Raw genomic sequence first — 20,938 nt, forward strand, 5'->3', positions numbered from 1 at the left:
AGGGTTATTGAAAGACATAAATAAAGCATGAATTAAGAAAAAACTATATTACGAATATTTTGTACGTGTGTCTTTAATTCTTCTATATCTTTTTTGAATAAGAGATATTGATCTGTTATTAATTGTTTAGTCTCTATTTCTAATATTTTAGGTTGTTTGTTAACGTATTCTAATAAATCTTTTATTTCTTTCTTACTAGGAAAATTTTCAATATTTATTAAAAAATTCTCTATTTTATTATTTGTATTAGTTATTTGTTTTTTAATATAGTCTATATTATCTAATATTTAACTTTTAGAATTCGTGTTTTGTCAAAATGTTAAATATAAGATTGGATAGATCGATTATTTGAATATTGTATTTTGGCCGATTACCCGTTTTGACCCTTTATTTTTAAAATTTAACATTTGGATCATATATTTATTCAAAAAGTTAAAAATTCTTTATAAAAATTAAATTATATATAATTTATGTTTTTTGTAAGGATTTACATCATTTTGAACCTTGTATTTTAGCCGATTACCCGTTGGGACCTTTATTTTTAAAAATTAACTTGTGGACCTCAAGTTTTGTCAAAATGTTAAAAATAGGAATAGATAGATCGGTTATCTGAACACAATACTTTGCCCGATTACTCGTTTTCACTCTTTATTTTTAAAAATTAACCTTTGGACTATGTATTTATTCAAAGTGTTAAAAATTCTTTATAGAAAGTAAATTATATAAATAAATAATTTATGTTTTACTTAAGGGTTCACACCATTTTGAACTTTGTATTTTAGCCGATTACCTGTTTGGACCCTTTATTTTTTTAAAATTAACTTGTGGACCTTGTGTTTACTCGTTTGGATAATTTATTGTTAAAAATTGACATTTGGATCTCGTATTTTGTCAACAAGTTATAAATAAAAATAGATAGATTATTTATTTATTATTATATAGAGATATTTTTAATTGACATATATTTTTATTATTATTAAAATAAAAATGAGAATGTTGACCGCGTTTTTGGCCAACGACGTGAGAACGTAAAAAACGATGAAGCCTTCAAGAGAAATAAAACGACACATATAGTTTTTGAACAGAAAGTAAATAACACGCGCAATTTTTATAGTGGTTCAGCCCCAATACGTTGGTAATAGCCTAATCCACTTAGAGTTGTGATAATAGATCTGTACTCAAGATCAGATGAACTGAGCCAACTGAGTTTCTTCAGTACAGATTACAAGAATACAAGAATTCTTTCAGATGCAAGCACTTTCTCTCTCTAGAAAACTCAGACCCAAAATTTCCCAAAAAGTCTAAAAAGAAGAAGAAGCCCCCTCTTTCATCCCATAAGCCATATATTTATAGGCTTAGGATCATACATCTGCTCTCCCCTAGAATCGGGATATTTGATTATATTTATTACATTTAAATTACAAAAATATTCAAAATATAACAGAACACCCAATTTGTGGGAAGAATGAGAGATTCCCGCGTGTTCCAAGACCGGTTCTTGACTTAGTCCTCCTCTATCTAGTTGATCCATATCTCCTTCAAGCTAGTCGAACACACCTCTACTGGATAGTCACGCACTTAGCTGGTAGGATATACACTTGCTGGTCGGACATGTGCATGCTGGTAGGACATACACTTGCTGGTAGGACCACTTGCTGGTAGGACATGCAAGTGCTGGTCGGACACATGCATGTTGGACATATGCAAGTGCTGGTCGGACACATGCATGCTACTAGGACATGCACTTGCTGGTAGGACATGCACATGCCTCTCGTCTAACATGGCACTCTGGTCTAGCATGCCATGTCTCTCCTCTAACACGACACTCTGGTCTAGCATGACTTTTCTGGGTAGCAAAGTCGTGACTGGTCGAACAAGGTCATGCCTGGTCGGTCATGACACTTCTCAAGCCAGTCAAAATTTTATCACAACTCTCAGAAGTCAATGTATTTATTGACTTATTAATGTGTCTTTTACGGACCATGTACTGCCACTTGTCACATATATTGCCACGTCATCGATCTCCATTTTTTGGGGATAACAGAGAAAAAAGAGAGAAAATAGATAAAGTTTTTTTATTAATTAATTAATAGCCATAAATTAGGAAATTAAAATAAAAAATAAGAAAAGTTCACGGTTATTTATATTTATAATTTAATTAAACAGTTGTTGTAACTAAATATCTAACAAAATTTGAATTCAAATTAAAAAATGTGAAAAAGGAAGAAAATAGAAAGTGCACTTTAGAGCAATTTTAGAGTGTCACATCATATAAATATATTAGAAAATATTCCCACCTTCGAGTAATTTTTTTTATAATAATTTTAAATATATATTTAAGGTAATTTTATATTTGTTTGATAAATATTATAGTTTGAATTTATACATTTTGTAATTTAACTATATATATTTAACATAATTTTATATTTGTTTATATATACTAATATGATATATATACATAAATTAATAATTTTAGATATACAATTTATATATATACACATATATTCATATATATATATATATAGAGAGAGAGAGAGTGAGATTGAATACCTTGAAACTTAAATTATTGATTATTATTCACTTGACTAATTGAGAGCCAAATCATGAAGCTAAATAAATGTTTAAGCAAATTAATATTATGTATATATGTATTGATATTTTTAATTGTTAAGATATTTTGGTTTTGAATTTGAATTTTTTTACGTTTTAACAACTCTTTAAATAAATTTTTAATCAAATTAATATCAAGTGTATATATATTGATGTGTATATTTATTGATATTTTTAATTGTTAATATATTTTGGTTTGGAATTTGAAATTTTACCTTTTTGTTTTTTATTTTTTTTAAAACTTAGATATTTAAGTATTAATTAATAGTTCTTTATGTTTTTTTTATCTATAGATATATGCTATTTTTAAACTACATTTTTAAAACACATATATCTAAAATAAAACAATATTTACATAAAATACATTACTTCATTAGTTTATAAAATATATATTTTTTAATGTATTAATTTATATATAGGCGTAGTTAGTAGTTACATTTTTTTTATTACTATATTTTATCACCACACCATATAATCTTTTATATACCGCTTCAAAGATTTTATTTTATTAGTATATTATATAGTATATATTTGTAGTTTTTTTTATTATTTTATTTTTTGTTAGTTTATTAGGTATTTAATTCAAAAAATATCTTATTTAAATATCTAAAAAATAACGTTTAATGTAGTTGTTGTTTTATTTTATTTTTTGTTAGTTTATTAGGTATTTAATTAAAAAATATCTTATTTAAATATTTAAAAAAATAAAGTTTAAATAATTAATATTAAAAATGAATAAAAAAAATTAGATTAAAGGAGAGAATAGAAAAAAATAGTTTGAAGTAATTTTAGAATGCCACATCATCTCCTTAAAAGCTCTCATTTATATATATACTAGAAAACATAACTGCGCTTCGCGCAATCTTTTGTAATTATTACAAAATATACATATTTTAAAATACTTTCAGGAGATTGCTTCGATATGGATTTTTTTTTCACCCTACTCGTACAACATGTTCTTTATATGGACACGTGAATGCGTATTGACCACAATTTTTTTTCATAATAGTGTCCATTGTATATCAAACCTCTTGCAAGTTTTTGAAAAATTATGAATAATTAAAATATCGAAAACAAAGTTCAAAAAATTTGTTGTACATGTGCTTTTATTTTTTATTATTATTATCATTATTATACGCTTTACGTAATTTTTTTTATAAACAATCTAAATTATGTATATGGAAATTTATGTTTTGTTTAAGACTTATTTTGTACGATTACCCGTTTGAATCCTTTAGTTTTAAAAATTAACTTTTAGAACTTGTGTTTTATCAAAAGGTTAAATATAGGATTGGATATATCGATTATTTGAACATTGTATTTTGGCCGATTACCCATTTTGAACATTTATTTTTATAATTTAACATTTGGACCATATATTTATTCAAAAGGTTAAAAATTATTTATAAAAATTAAATTATATATAATTTATGTTTTTTGTAAGGGTTCACATCATTTTGAACCTTGTATTTTAGCTTAACATTTGGACCATATATTTATTCAAAAGGTTAAAAATTATTTATAAAAATTAAATTATATATAATTTATGTTTTTTGAAAGGGTTCACATCATTTTGAACCTTGTATTTTAGCCGATTACTCGTTAGGACTTTTATTTTTAAAAATTAACTTGTGGACCTCAAGTTTTGTCAAAATGTTAAAATAGGAATAGATAGATTGGTTATCTGAACACAATACTTTGGCCGATTACTCGTTTTAACTCTTTATTTTTAAAAACTAACCTTTGGACTATGTATTTATTCAAAGTGTTAAAAAAAATTTATAGAAAGTAAATTATATAAATATATATAATTTATGTTTTACTTAAGGGTTCACACCATTTTGAACTTTGTATTTTAGCCGATTACCCGTTTGGACCCTTTATTTTTTTAAAATTAACTCGTGGACCTTGTGTTTACTCATTTAGATAATTTATTGTTAAAAATTGATATTTGGATCTCGTATTTTGTCAACAGGTTATAAATAAAAATAGATAGATTATTTATTTATTTATTATTATATATAGATTACTCATAATATATAGATATAGATTAACATAATAGAGTGTCTATGTTTTTTCCAAACTAACTATATATCACCACACCATATGATCTTTTATCCTGCTTCAAAATTTTTATTTTATTAGTATATTATGTAGTATATATTTGTAGGTTTTTTATTATTTTATTTTTTGTTAGTTTATTAGGTATTTAATTCAAAAAATATCTAAAAAAAACGTTTAATGTAGTTTTTGTTTTATTTTATTATTTGTTTAGTTTATTAGGTATTTAATTAAAAAATAGGTTTATACTTTTTTGGACCCTGTGTTTTTCCCCATTACTTGTTTGGACCTTGTGTTTTGACAAATTACTTTTTGGACCCTATGTTTTGTAAAATTGTTAAAATAGAACCCTAAACTCAATTTTGATGAAGAAAAAATTGAATATAACAACACAGTTTTTAAGCAGAATGATTTTATTTTTGTTCTGAATTGTTAGTTTGGTAAATTATTTGTGATTTTAGTTGAGAAAACATTGGCCAAAATCAGGTTTAGAGTTCTATTTTAATCATTTTACAAAACATAGGGTCCAAAAAGTAATTTGTTAAAACACAGGGTCCAAATAGGTAATAGAAAAAAACACAGGGTCCAAAAAAGTATAAACCCTTAAAAAAAATATGTTATTTAAATATTTAAAAAAATAAAGTTTAAATAATTAATAATAAAAATGAATAAAAAAATTAGATTAAAGGAGAAAATAGAAAAAATAGTTTGGAGTAATTTTAGAGTGCCTCATCATTTCCTTGAAGCTCTCCTTTATATATATACTAGAAAACATAATCGCGCTTTGCGCAGTCTTTTGTAATTATTAAAAAATATATATATTTTAAAATACTTTTAGGAGAATGCTACGACATGGATTCTTTTTCACCATACTCGTACAACATGTTCCTTATATGGACACGTGATGGCGTATTGAATACAATTTTTTTTTTCTTCATAATGGTGTCCATTGTATATAAAATCTCTTGCAAGTTTTTGAAAAATTCTGAATAATTAAAGTACCGAAAACAAAGTTCAAAAAATTTGTTGTATGTGTGCATTTATTTTTTATTATTATTATCATTATTATACGCTTTGCGTGATTTTTTTCATAAAAAGTCTAAATTATGTATATGAAAATTTATGTTTTGTGTAAGACTTATTTTGGGCGATTACCCGTTTGAACCTTTTATTTTTAAAAATTAACTTTTAGAACTCGTATTTTGTCAAAAGGTTAAATATAGGATTTGATAGATCGATTATTTGAACATTATATTTTGGCCGATTACCCGTTTTGACCCTTTATTTTTATAAATTAACATTTGGACCATATATTTATTCAAAAGGTTAAAAATTATTTATAAAAATTAAATTATATATAATTTATATTTTTTTGTAAGGGTTCACATCATTTTGAACATTGTATTTTAGCCGATTACTCGTTGGGGTCTTTATTTTTAAAAATTAACTTGTGGACCTCAAGTTTTGTCAAGATGTTAAAAATAGGAATAGATAGATTGGTTATCTGAACACTATACTTTGGCCGATTACTTGTTTTGACTCTTTATTTTTAAAAATTAACCTTTGGACTATGTATTTATTCAAAGTGTTAAAAATGCTTTATAGAAAGTAAACTATATATACACACCATTTTGGACTTTGTATTTTAGCCGATTACCTGTTTGGACCATTTATTTTTTAAAATTAACTCGTGGACCTTGTGTTTTATCAAAATGTTGATTACTCGTTTGGATAATCTCTTATATACCGCTTCAAATATGTTATTTTATTAGTATATTATGTAGTATATATTTGTAGTTTTTTTTATTATTTTATTTTTTTGTTAGTTCATTAGGTATTTAATTCAAAAAATATCTTATTTAAATATCTAAAAAAATAACGTTTAATGTAGTTTTTGTTTTATTTTATTTTTTGTTAGTTTATTAGGTATTTGTTTACCGAGTTTTTCGGAAACGAATACAAACAAAATAATAAAAAGATAAGAACTGTAGAAGTGTAGAAATATAAATAGACAAACAGGTTTTTTACGTGGTTCAGGCGTTAATGAGCCCTAGTCCACGAGTCGATGTTATTATACTTGTAGAGAATTACAGTAAAATGGCTGGTGTATAAGACCCTCACAAACTCACAATGTTTCTCTCAGGTTCTCTTGAAGAAGATGAAGCTAGAGAGATTTTTTGGCAGAGTTCTTGCTCTGTAATTTCTTGGCCTTCCCTCCTATCGTAAAATGAGGAGGTCTTTATAGCTAGGGTTTTGGATTAGGGTTTTACTCTGCCCCCATGAGTCTTAATTACACCAGCCGTAAATAGGGAATACAATTACCGTAGTAGCATGGCTACAAGGCTCTACGTAGGTATAATTACATGAAAATATGGGGAATGTCAAAAGGCAGCTGTCTTTTCCAGGCTGTCAGCGGAACAGTAGGCGAAAAGGCACTTTTAGGCGTGCTGGGATGTGTGCGGCCTCGACCTGTCAGGCGGGATCTTGTGTCAGGTGAGTATCATTTCAACTATGCCTCCTCCGTGACTCGACCGCTTGGTCTTCTTCCGTGCGAGGCACGGAACTGTATCCGCGAAGGTAACCTGAAGTGCTTCTCCTGGAAGGACCTTCCTCGAAGGATATCCCTTCGGGAGTCCGGGAGAATTGACGAGCTTCCGGGTCGCGGTTGCTTGAGAGAGTGTGCTAGACACTAAACGGGAGAGGCGAAGCCTTTCTGTTCATCCGCGAGCCCTGGTCACCCTTCGTGAAAGATATTGATAATTATGCTTCCCCGAGGCTATCCATCTAAACGCTATCCGGAAATCTGGATAACATTTACCCCACAAGGTCACGGAGCTTGAGAGGTCCGGGAGCTTGTACAGTCCTCCGGGTATTCTGGTTTCTAGATTAGGCGTGGGGTCACCTCCTGTGTTCCTGGAAGGGTTCCTTTTTCCCGTCTGAGTGTTAGTACGAAAAAAAAAGGAAATTTCTTCTGTTTGAACTCAAGTACTCAAGTGTGGCAAGGGCCACGCGTCATGCAGGGAATGGCCCTGTAACCAAGACGTGTGCGTGAGGTGACTGGCTGAGTATGCGTGCGCCAGGCGTCTGAGTAGTGATTTGACGGTATTTAATGGTACACCGGGCCCGAGATGGTACAATGATGGGAAATAAATACTTTATTCCCATCCGAGGAGTCATAAATGGGACCGGCGCTTCATCCCCAGCCGTTGGATCTGATGCATGCGGTATGGGAAGATCGGGACCGTCCATTTGTGGAATTCGAAATGACTTCGTTCCTGTTATAAAAACGAGGGAACGGACCCTTCTTCCTCTTTACGCTTTCAAATTCTCGAGCTTTCAGATTCTCAGATTCCCAAATCTTCGAACTCTCAAGCTTCCAAGCTTCCTTTCCTTCGAATTCGCCACTTCTTTTGGTAAGGAATCCAGAAACTTTTCTTTCGATTTGGCAGTAGGTTTGCTCGCCGAAGTTCTAGGTTTGAATCATTGCTTGTCTTTGCAGCCTTTACTTCACGTGTTCATGCGGTGCAGTGACCCGGCTACTCCTTCAATCTTCAACTATTCGAACACCAGTAAGTATTTTTACTTTGTTTTTTCCTTCTACGCCTCAGATTGTTGGTAGTTGTTAGGGTTGAGTTTTCTGCCGGTGTCATCTTTATGCATGCGTGAGTAGGGCTTTGATAGGCATGTGACTGATGTGAGTCAATAAGTCATTTCTTCGCATGCTTTGACGATTTTGCTTTTGGAAAGTTGTTTCTCGTCTGCTTGTGCTGTTCTGGTTTGTTATTTTAGGGCATAAGCGTGAACGCCTTTAGGGTGTCTTCCCCTGGGAAAACACTTCTCTCAGCGGGCTTAGGCTCGAAGTTTGAATCTGGTTCCTTGCTGTCCTCCGGGTGGCATGGTGCCAGCCCCTCGGCAAGCTCGGTGGGAGCCTCTCCAAGCAGTTTTCGGGGAGGGTCTCCCCGACGCCTTTAATACCGTTAGGGTATGACAAGGGTGCTGACTGCTTGGAGTGTTTTCTTCTTTGTTTCTTTTGCTCAGTGACAAACACCTCAAAGGAACAAATCATCGCTGTGGTAGAGGCTGAATCTGCCCAGGAGCAAGGTTCCCCTGTTGCCGGCGCAAAAGGGAAAGCAAAAACTAAAGTGGCCGCGGCTAGCCCACCGACTATCAACAGTTCCATCTGGGAGATGGACCAGAAGCTGAACCTGTTCAGGAACTACGGCATGTTGGAGCTGTATTCCTCAGAGGCAGGCCTGGAGGGGTGGTATATCTTTTGCAAGTCCCGGGACCTGGAGGCCCCTACCCCGGAGGAGGTGCTATATTTCTATGGGCTGAAGTCTCAGCCCATGAGAGGTCATGCAGACAAGGTGGGGTTTTATAGGCTGGAGAGGTATCCGGACGTGATGTGTCCCACATGTCATACCGCGAGGGTTCCAGATCTCCGGGAGTACTGGTTCCTGACGATTGGCTTCCCATTGAAGAGGGTGCCAGCTCTGTCTTTGGACTTCAAAGTCCCTGGTAAGTGCTCCTTCCTTTCTTTTCTAACTTTGTTTCTTCACGTTTGGTTTGCCTTCCGGGAGGATCTCTGTAACGACCCAAATTCACTAGTAAGGCTTAAGGGCCTTGGTTAGTGTGCCAGGAGGGCATGATGGGAATTATGTGTGGTTATTATGATTTAGATGCATGATTATGATTTAAGCATGTTATATGATTACTTGAGTACTTGAGATGCATGACTATGCGTGTTAGTGTGCATATGGGCCCAGATTAGGTTAGAAGGGCATAATCGTAATTTTAGCCATTATGGGCATAACTGCTTTGATATATGTGATAATTGTTGAGACCACATTATTATGTGGATATATTTGTGATCTGTGACTTGAGACGATCCTAGTGAGCAAAGTAGCGTAAAAGTCATATCGGGGATTTATATCCGGCTCGGGGTGAGCTTAGGGGTGTAAATGGGAATTTAGTGGATAAGCTGGAGATTATTATGATATTGAGGAAGGCTATTGGTGATTAGTAAGGTATCGGGAACTAAGCGGGAAATAATAGGGGCACTCGAGGAAGTAGCGGGAATTGGGTAAAAAGACTAAAATGCCCTTAAGAGGACTAAAGGATTAGAGATAACTGTGAGGGCATAAAGGTCATTTGACTTTTAAGGAAGGGTATTACTGAGGTTTTAAGATAGTGGGATTTATAGAATATCAAAAGGGTCTGAAAAAGAAGGGAAAAGAAGGAGGGAAAACAGAGAGAGTTTCTTGAGTCGGTTTACACTTTCCTTCACCTATTTCTGGAGAATTTCTGGAGTAAAGCTTAGAGGAGAGCTGGGATAACTAAACCTCAAGGACTTTGATCTAAGGCTAAGGAATTGACAGAGGTTTAACAGGGTTTCACCAATACTTGAGGTAAGATTCTAGAGTTCATCCATTTCTGTTTCTGGTTTTTAAGTTGTGGTACTTGTGTTGAATTGAATGGAATTGAATGGAACTTTAGGGAATTCAGGCTTAGGGCTGAGGAGCAGCAAGCCAAGGGAGCCTAGGGTTAGCTTGTGGGCGAAATTCTATCAAAGGTATGAATTCTAAGCTTTAGTTTTGATGTTCAGCTGGTTTATGTTAGGTTCTGAAGTTTGGAGGTGGCTATGGTGAATTTTGAGTTTGTGATTGCATGTGCTTGGAGTTTAGAGGTTTAGGGTGCTTGGGATGAGTGGAGTGTGGTCATGAGGTTGTTTTTAGGTTTGGGTAAGAGTTGGAAGAGGTTTGGTTGAGTTTGGCTCGAGAGAAATCGCACAAAGGAAATTTTGGTGTTGGGCTGCCTGTGACTAGCGCTACAGCGCTAGCCTTTGGGCGCTGTAGCGCTAGGCCCATATGCTGGAAGGGTTTTGGTTCTGTCTGTAGCGCTATAGCGCCCTCCCAAGAGCGCTGTAGCGCTACCCTGCCTTCTGAAGGGGATTTTAGGGTATTTTGCAAGGGTTTTTGACCTAAGGTTTGGGGTTTGGTTCCACCACCTTGTTTGGTGGAACTAGGACATCCCGGGGGCTCGGGATTAGCCCCGGGGCTAGGTTTTGAACTTGAGGGTTGATGTTGACTTTGGCCATGATTGTGTTTAGGTGAGCGCTAGGGCTCGAGTGGGATCGTGCTCAAGGTGTCGAGGGATTAAAGCTATTGAATTGAAAGGTAAGAACACTGCACCCGAATGTATGATTGTGATGGGACTAAGTGCTCCCGAGAATTGTTTTGTGTCATCGTTGGTATTATGCCAAGGGACACGTGTAAGCGGTCTAAGAGTACCGTTCATGAATGTAGCGCATGGGACACGAATTGGCCACTGGGAGCCAGAAACGAAAGGATAACAGAGGGAGCAGCTTGTGAGCGCTAGCCCTGGTTATCATCTGTGCAATGTGATATATGAGCTGATATGCTTTGTATGTGAAATACTTGACTGTTGATATGCTTGAAGTTTATGAGATGCCATATGTGAGATTGACTTGACAGCTAAATGCGCATGTTCTATTGTTAATATGTGTTCTTGCTGGGCCTTGGCTCACGGGTGCTACGTGGTGCAGGTAAAGGCAAGAGCAAGCTGGACCAGGCCTGAGGTGGAGAGCTCCGAAGTGAATGTACATAGCTAGCCGTTCGATCACCATGATCGAGGAGTGTGTCAGGACAGAGATCACCTAACCGCTCATTTTGCCTTAGCATGGCTGTTAATGTATTTAAGCTTTGTAACTTTTGTTAAAGGCTTTTAAACTGTCATTTTTGGGATCCCATGTACATAAACAATGTTTAGTATTGAAAATGTATCTTTTGAGACAAAAATGCTTTTAACCCTAGTTCCTCTACTATCTGAGTGACACGTTTTTACTTTAATGACTTGATTAGCGAGTCTGGCACTTTATAAACACACAGTGTAGCGGTCTTGGCTATCCAGGGCGTTACAATCTCTAACACTCGTGTTTGGATTTTGCAGAAGCCGTCCCGCGGACACCTCGCTGTGCGGAGATGATAAGGAGGTCAAACTTCTACGAGGGGCTCTCGGAGGAAGAGCTGAAGGTGGAAGGACTTGTGACCACCGAATCTTTGAGGGAGTATGGGCTACTCGCCTCTTTCCAAAATATTGAGCCAGTGAGTGGCAGGGGGCAAAGTCAGGTGTCAGCTGACGTCTGGGAGCAGATTGCCCTGAAGCTGTCCAAGGTGATCTGACAGGCGGCCCAGGACGAGAATAATTTATCCCCCAGTTGGGCGAAGAGGTTCCCCGACCCCCAGTCGGAGGAAGAAGAAATCGAGGCTCGCCACGCCGCAGCTTACCCCAATGAAGGGACTCCGGGAGCTAGTACCTCTGGGAAAGGTAAGACTAGCTTTCGATTGATCCACACCCCCAGCCTGTCTGAGGTTTCCCGGACTTCTCAGGTGGGGTTCGATCCCCGCTTCCTTAGGCTAGATCCGCGTAGGATACCCTTTGACAAATATTGCGATAGGGTAGATGAGCTCCTCGGGTGTTTGGGTGACGGTAGTCTGCCAGAAGGTGTCACCATGGTTGACCCTTCTTCCCTCAGCATGTCATTCCCGGACTTCAAGGAGTACGGGAGCTTCCTGGAGCAGGAAGCGGTGTCTTGTTTTGCTCGGGGAAGGCCATCCACGTTTCTCGTGCATGGTCGTCCCTTTCAAACTTTTCTCTTTTTTGCTTCTCGTTCCCTGCTGGTGGACTTGTTTGTGCTTTTATGTTGTTGCTTGTTTTGTTTTCTGCTTATCTTTTTTCACATCGCTTGCTGGTTGGTTAACCTTGCTTCGTTCATTTCTTGCAGAACATCCCGAAGCAAAGATGTTGGGGAGAGTTACCTCACTTATCAAGAAGGCCGCCACCAGCCAAGACCCGTCCAAGGGGAAACGACGAAAGGCCAGAGCTGGTAGGGGAGGTAAGGCTGCCACACCCAAGAAGACAAGTGGCGAGGCGCAAGGGTCTCCGGTGGTGGAGAGGGCAATCGTGCCCGTGGTGGAGAAGCCTCCTGTCAAGGGGCCTTCAGAGAACATGGTGGTCTCGAGTAGTAGCAGCGAGGGGGAAGGTCTTGTGTTCCCCGTGAAGATGATCGGGGTGAGCAAGCGCCCCGGAGGAGAGGCTGAGGGCGACAAGAAGAAACGCCTTAGACATTCTTCTCCCGGAGGTGATGGGGACCTCCGGGCTGCGCGCAGTCCCCGCCAGACTACCCTCACCCAGCAACAACCACAACCCCAACAGCAAAAGCAACAACAACAACAACAAAGACAAACAACACCGCCACAGCAGCAGCAAAAACAACAGCAACATCAGCAGCAACAACAAACCAGGGCGGTAGTGTCTTCGCTACCGTCCCTAATACCCCGTCTACTTCCTCCTCCAGTCCAAAGGGAGTCCACCCTTTCGGGGTCTCCTTCTTCTCCTTCTCTTCCACTTTCTCAACAAACAAACCTTCCTCAGCCTGGCCTGAAGTTCCACTTCCCTAAGAAACCAACCCGTTTCCCCGCTGCCCTCCTGGAGGGTGTAAGATGGGCTGATAATTTTTTGAAGAGGCGGTTGGAGGCCGAGAAGGCTGTTACTCAGGGAAGGGCAGACAACCTGTCTGCCGTGAAGAGAGCTGAGCTGGCAGAAGGGGTGAGATCCCTTCACCCGGCTGGAGCGGTTTTGGATGGCCCAGCCTTGGAGAAGAGGCTGGTGCCTAGGCTCGGACGTGCATTGGCGCCGTTCGGAGCGGAGATGATGGAGGACATGGCCCTGAGCTTGTGCGAGCTCAATTCTGAGAAATGGGCCATCAGTAGCAGTAAGGACCCGCTGTTGCTGATACATGCCGTAAAGCAGCAACTTTCTAGGGTAAGCTGTCAGTTGTTGTGTTCTGGGATCATTTGTCTTAGTACATTTGGTTCTGCTTAACTCATTCTGTTGTCTTCCCTCGCAGGCCTCTCTCATCGCGGAACGCTCGTTCCGGGAGGTAGGTGCAGTTCTGGTTCAGCTGGAGGAGAGCCAGGTGGCTCGCCAGGCCTTGGAGGCGGAGAAGCAGAAACTGACCCAACAGGTCGAGAGCATAAAGGGGGAGGTTGTGGAGAAGATTAACCAGGCCCGGCGCAAGGCTGAAGAAGAGGCGGACAAGAAATATCTTGCCAAATATCAAGAGTACCGGGCCAGCGCGGAGAATGAGTTCAAGCAGCGGTCGGATGACTTGAAGGCCAAGAACTCCAAGCTCCAGGAAGAGCTATCCCAGGCCAGGGAGGAGAAGGATACCCTGGATGCTCACTTGCAATCGAAAAATAATATCCTCCTTAAGCAGAACGAGGAATATGCCACTCTTCAGAAGAGGCTGCACGAGGAGGAGCAAGATCACAAGAGGAGCAAGGATCTCGCGTCTATGCAGGAGTTGGGGCTCGCTGAGAAGGATAAACAGATTGGAGCCTTGCAATTCGCTGTTAGGGGGCATGTGACCGAGAAGCGATCCTTGCTGGATCAAAATAAGGTGCAGCGCAAGGAGATTGATTCCCTTAAGGGAGAGCGGGATGCATCCAAGGCCGAGCTGGAAAAACTGAGGGCTCAATTGGCTGTCGCGGAGGCAAAGCTGGCGACCTCTGAGGCGGAGCGCTTGAAGGAGAAGGAAGATGCTGAGGTGGTGCTGAATAGAACGATTAATCTATCCCACGTGGTCCTCATGCACCAACTTTGGAAAATAAACCCGGAGGTAGTAGGCTACCTGGGAGAGGACGCCGCCGCCATGAGGGAAAAGGTATAGGCGTGAGATCAAAGCCCAGAGGTGTACGTCCAGACTTATAACATCGACGAGCCTGCTGGAGCCCCTGAGGCAGAAGATCCCGAAGAGGCGGGGACCTCTGAACCTGTCAGTGATGAAGTTCCACCTTCCAATGAGCCGACTTCGCCAGCCCCAGTTGAAACCGCTGTCTCCGAGGCCCCGGTCGTGGAAGCCGCTGCCACCCCCAGTGCTTGAAGGGGTCTTATCCTTTGTGTAATAATAATTTTTTTTTTATTTTCCTTTGGGGCGAAGCTCCCTGTACTCTTTTTTAATTGCGGGAACATTACAGATGCCCGGTCCGCAGGGCCTTCATTGTAATAATTGTAGACTTCTTCTTTCCTTTTCTGCTGAGTTCCTTGTTTAATTTTGTGCTTAGGGTAGAGACTTTTATACGATAGAAACTGCTGTAGGGGCGTATGAGGTTTTGGTTCCAACGGCCAGAACCTATGCATTTCTAACTTGAAGCTCCAACGGCTTATGTCTTTTCCCACGTGGTTTCTAGGTTACGGAGGGTTCTTGGTTCCAACGGCTAGACTCCGTCTTTCATCGTACCCAGCTTTCCTAAGGTAAATAGCCAATCCCGGGACTTGTAGTTATACCGTTCGCTGGGATGGCTAAGGTGACCCGTTCCATCTTCCCATCGCGATCTTTACAAAGCTTGCGAGGCCAACACTTAATACGATTTCGCGGGATGGTGCCGGAACGGGAGTTCTTTTGGTGAGCGTCGCTAGACTTAGGGCTAGATCTTTGCGAAGCAAAACTAACTGTCGTTGCGGACCTCACGGTGGCCGACTTCAGGGACTTGGCATGAAGCCTTGCGAGGCAAGGTTCGTTGCGGTCGGGGAAATCGTCACGCCTACCATGTGTGATCCTGGAGCAGGGGCTTTGCGAAGCAAGGCCTGCTGTAATTGGGGGATCGATTATATCTGCTCCCAGAGCTAAAGCTTACGAAGCGAAGCTTGCAGTGGTCGAGGAGCTCGCCATGCATTATTTTGTGAGACCCGGAGCTGAAGCCTGCGAAGCAAAGCTTACAGCGGTTGCGGATCTTGCCATCTTTCGCCTTGCGGGACCCGGAGCTGGAGCTTGCGAAGCAAAGCTTTCAGCGGTCGCGGATCTTGCCATGCATTACTTTACGAGACCTGGAGCTGAAGCTTGCTAAGCAAAGCTTTACAGCGGTCGCGGAGTATTCTGCGAAGGACTTGTCAGGAAGTTGGGGGTGTTTCGGCGTAGCTCTCTGAATGTGCCTCAACCCCCAGTCCTGTTCATCACTGGGCTACACAGGAGATAATTTTCATGATGCATAATGGCAGACATTTTCATGGAAATTTTCACATAACCACATAATGCACACATGACACGTAATGCAAATATGTTCATGGCAACAAATCAACCTAAGCTTAACAATTTAAAATTTTCAAACACAATGCTAACACATAAATGGTGCTCTCTGTACGTTTTGTTCAAGGGGCGTATGGCTATGCCTTAGCCATGTATACCCCCCCAAGTGAGCGTGGGGTCCGGACGTCTCCGGACCGCGTGGTCACTTGTTAAAACGCAGCTTGGAACAAAGGGATAAAAAATGCAGTAAAAGCGGAGTGAATCTCTCCGTGTTTTATTAAATTAGCCAGTTAGGCATGTGCTTTACAGCTGGGAGGATTATCTCCATATTTTACATTTTTGCTACGTCCACCAAGGACTTTCGACTAGATAGTCCGGGGCCTACTGATAGTAACGGCGGAGGTGCTCCGCGTTCCAGGCGCGCGGGACTTTAGATCCGTCGAGTCTCTTTAAGTGATACGCCCCATGGCCCACTTTTTCTTGGACTTCATAGGGGCCTTCCCAGTTGGGTCCGAGGACTCCCACTCCCGGATCCTGCGTAGCAGGAAATACTCTCCATAGGACAAGGTCCCCAACTTCGAATGTACGGCTCTTGACTCTTGTGTTGAAGTGTCGGGCTATCTTGCCTTGGTACATTTTGAGTTGGACCTGTGACTGCTCCCGGAGATCTTCGATCATGTCCAGAGACTCCTGGAGAAGGGCGTGGTTCCGGGTAGGGTCGTAGGTGTCCTGCCTGTGAGAGGGGATCATAGTTTCTACTGGGATGACGACCTCGCAACCGAAGGTCATGGAATAAGGTGTGTGCCCCGTCGAAGTTCTCTCTGTTGTGCGATAAGCCCAAAGGACTCGCGGAAGCTCTTCCGGCCAGTGAGCCTTGCATGCTTGGAGTTTTTTCTTCAACGTGGTCTTTAAGATTTTGTTTACTGCTTCCACTTGCCCATTAGCTTGAGGTCTTGCGACTGCGGAAAAGCTTTTGATGATTCCATGCGAAGCACAGAAGTTCGTGAAATGCTCACTATCAAATTGCTTCCCGTTGTCGGACACAATTTTTCGTGGAAGCCCGAAACGACACACTATATTCTTGATGACAAAGTCCAGTGCTTTCTTAGACGTGACCGTGTTCATAGGTTCAGCTTCAGCCCATTTGGTGAAGTAGTTGTTGACGGTGAAATCTCGTCAACGAAATTAGATCGGAAAACTCAAAGGTAAGTCGAGTGAGGTTTTTGTAAGAACTAAGAATACACTTTAAGAAAAAGTAGACACAGATAAATGATGAAGCAAATCCTGGTATATTTCTCAATAGCCTCTCCTTACAATGAATTTTCCAACCCCTTTTCAGGTGGTCTTAGGGTTCCTTTTATAGTAGGCTCTAATGGCCTTAGATACATAGTGGTCCAGGGGACCAAGTGGTACATACGTACTGTGTCAGGGGAGTGGCTTCAGAGGTTGCGGTCGTACACCCCGTACAGAAGCAGGTGTCAGGAGGATGTCTCCACTACTTGTCGGTACCCATGTCTAATGCGTGGTGGCAGGCGTAGTGGCGCAGGAGGTAGTGGTGTCGGCTCTGACCCATGGCCGTAGACGTACGGACCATAACTCCTATTCTTGCATAACCACTCCTGGCATTCCCACTACTTGTCTGGTAAGGGTACTATATCCGTACTCTGACTTCTTTAGGTTTGTAGGCAAATTCCATATTCATGCATGTACCTTGCCCTTTGTGGGTATTCTCACCTCCAAGGCCATGGGCGAGGCCATGGGCGAGGCCATGGGCGAAGCCATGGACGAGGCCATGGTCGAGGCCATGGGAGAGGCCATGGGCAAGGCCATACCTCATTGCGAGCCCCTGGTGCGCGCGGGGCGCGAGGCCCCTGGTGCGCGCGGGGCGCGAGGCGCATGGGCGCGCGGGGCGCGAGGCCCCTGGTGCGCGCGGGGCGCGAGGCCCCTGGTGCGCGCGGGGCGCGAGGCCCCTGGTGCGCGCGGGGCGCGAGGCCCCTGGTACGCGCGGGGCGCGAGGCCCCTGATGCGCGCGGGCGCGAGGCGCATGGGCGCGCGAGGCGCATGGGCGCGCGGGGCGCATGGGCGCGCGGGGCGCGAGGCCCCTGGTGCGCGTGGGGCGCGAGGCGCATGGGCGCGCGGGGCGCGAGGCCCCTGGTGCGCGCGGAGCGCGAGGCGCATGCGCGGGCGCGAGACCCCTGGTGCGCGCGGGGCGCGAGGCGCATGGGCGCGCGGGCGCGAGGCCCTTGGTGCGCGCGGGGCGCGAGGCGCATGGGCGCGCGGGGCGCGAGGCCCCTGGTGCGCGTGGGGCGCGAGGCCCCTGATGCGCGCGGGCGCGAGGCCCCTGGTGCGCGCGGGGTGCGAGGCGCATGGGCGCGAGGCCCCTGGTGCGCGCGGGGCGCGAGGCGCATGCCTTGATGAGACATGGGATACATCCTAGGTGCGAAACGTCTTCTTGGCGTGAGGTCCTTTGTGTGGGACACCTCGGGGCAAGGCTAGGCGCATGAGGTGTTGGCATGCGCGGGGTGATGCTGGAGTGGTGTTCGCGAGGCTGGGGCCTTAACTTCGAGGGGCACGGATAAGGGCCATGTGTGCTTGACAAACACGTCTAACAAGGTGATGCAGCTTGGAGGCCTGGAATGACCTCATGAGGCCTAGGGCTCTGCGAGTGTCTAACACTTCGATGGCCTATAATTACCTTCTGCCTTCATTGCGTACTTGGCGCCCTTGGTGCCCCTTAGCTATTTACTTCTTTAAGGGACTAGAAACTTCTTTTGTGTGTTTTTCTTATTTGGTGGATTTTCGGCATCCACACTTACCCCCCTAGTCTATAGGGAGGCCTTTAGGCGTTCTTGTAGACTCTTCCGTTCCTTTTTATTATTCTCTTATTCTTCTTCTTTTTTTTTTTTTTTATATATTTATCATGTTCGAGGTCCTTTGGAACCCACGCGAAAAGGGGGTTCGGTAGGCCTCTCTGTGATGCGTCTTAGTTGCACCTGTAAGGATATATTGACCCCTTGGGTTCTAGTTATCCTTTTATATATCTTCGCGCGCGCTTATTATATCTTGCGAGAAGCGTCCTTCTCGTCATTAGGCATAGTACTATTTTTGCAAGCGTCTTCTTTGAGACCCTTTTTGCAAGCGTCTTCTTTGAGACCCTTTTCGGAAGCGTCTACTTTGAGACCCTTTTGGATAGCGTCTATTTGGGAGACCCTTTTTGGAGGCGTCTACTTTGGAGACCCTTTTTGGGAGGTGTCTACGTTGTAGACCCCTTTTGGTGGGTGTCTACTTTGTAGACCCCTTTTGGTGGTGTCTACTTATGAGACCCTTTTTGCAAGCGCCTACTTTGGAGACCCTTTTTGCCAGCGTCTACTTTGGAGACCCTTTTTGGAGGTGTCTACTTTGGAGACCCCTTTTGGGAGGTGTCTACTTTGTAGACCCCTTTTGGTGGAGACTTTCATGGCTAGATGGTCTTCGTTCGATCTCTAATTTGGTCAGGGACCCCTCTAGCACGATGCCCCCCTTCTATATGGAATCCCCAGACATACTGGTAGTATGGCCACTGGAGGAAGGTTCGCTCTCTTCGACATGGAAGTTCTTATGGCCCTCTTCCACACGTATGTACTTCTGTGCTCTCTCGAAGAAGTCGTCCAAATCCGAAACTTCTCTTTTGAGCATGTTACTCCATAACTTGCTTCCTGGACGAACTCCGGCTGTAATAGCCATCTTGAGCTCTGCTTTGGTTAAACATCCCACCTTTGTTGCTTCTATACCGAATCTATGGATGTAGTCCTTCAAACTTTCATTCTCGCCTTGTTTGATGTTAGCGAGGCTGGTAGTTGGCATGACGTAGTCACACGCTGCATGGTGTTGCTGAAGAAATTCATCAGAGAATTGTTGCCATGACTTGATTGTTCCTGGCCTTAACCTCCTGAACCATTTGTACGCCACTCCTTTAAGAGTAACGACGAAGCAATGACATTTTGCTCTGCTGTTGACCCCCCTTAACCTCATCAAGTTATTGAAGGAGTCTAAGTGATATTTTGGGTCTGTAGTACCCTCATACGGAGTCATGCGAGGCTCTCTGAAGCCAGTGGGCATTTGTTCAGCCTGAATCTCCCTTGTGAAGGGTGAATCACGGTCGAATTCTCCACCATCCATGTGCCCCCCAAGTACAGTGGTGATCTTGCCTTGAGGGCATCGCATTTTGGTGTCTAGTCCCCTCCTCTTTTCGTATAAGGAATTTTGCGGGTTCTCGGGCTGATCCCTCGCCTTGGTTGTGTCCCTCGGTGGAACCGCGGGGGGTGCGTCTCTCACTTCTGACCTCTCCTCATGGAGCCCTTTTCTTAGGCCAGGGGGTGACCCTTTTGGGGGGACTTCCGCATCTTTCTTATGACCCTCATCTTCTCTCTGCCTATGCTCCTGGGGACACTTCGTTGGCCTATGTCCCCCATGGTACTTTGCCTGGGGGGTTTCACTGGCGGAAAGTTGGGTTCCCCCACCGTCTATGGGGACAGTGTTTTCCCCTTTTTCATGCTCCTTCCCTTTATGCTTTGGGAGGGGCATGCTTGACTTCCCTTGCCGTAGGTTGTTTAAAACCTTCTGCATGTTCTCCATCATGGTTTCCAGCCTCCTAGTCTTTTTATGCAACTCGTGAATCTCATCCTTGTAGAAGCGCGTCCTTGAGCTGGAACTTACCGAGCGTACCCCGGGACCCTTGCCTGGCCAGTGCGTCGAGGGACTGGGGTCCCGGTGGCCTGAGCGTGGGGTCAACCGGGGCCGGTTAAGTGGATACACTAGCGGCTCTGAATGACCTCCGTCGGGCTGGGTAGCCGAGGACGATGCTTCCCTCTCCTCCTCCGGGGGAAGAGGTTCTTCTGGTCCATCTCCATGCTCGGGCAGAGGGGGGTCTTTCTTGGAAGGCCTCCGCTCTACTTCGTCTCGGTGAACCTCCACCTTTTGTATTTGCCGTAGGCGTTTTGAACGTCTTAGCATCTTTCTTTGTTGGAAATGAAGGAAGAACACTGGCTTGATGCTTGTTCTTCCCACAGACGGCGCCAAACTGTTGACGGTGAAATCTCGTCAACGAAATTAGATCGGAAAACTCAAAGGTAAGTCGAGTGAGGTTTTTGTAAGAACTAAGAATACACTTTAAGAAAAAGT

This window comes from Humulus lupulus, chromosome 7, assembly GCF_963169125.1.
Source record: "Humulus lupulus chromosome 7, drHumLupu1.1, whole genome shotgun sequence".
NCBI classification, from domain to species: Eukaryota; Viridiplantae; Streptophyta; class Magnoliopsida; order Rosales; family Cannabaceae; genus Humulus; species Humulus lupulus.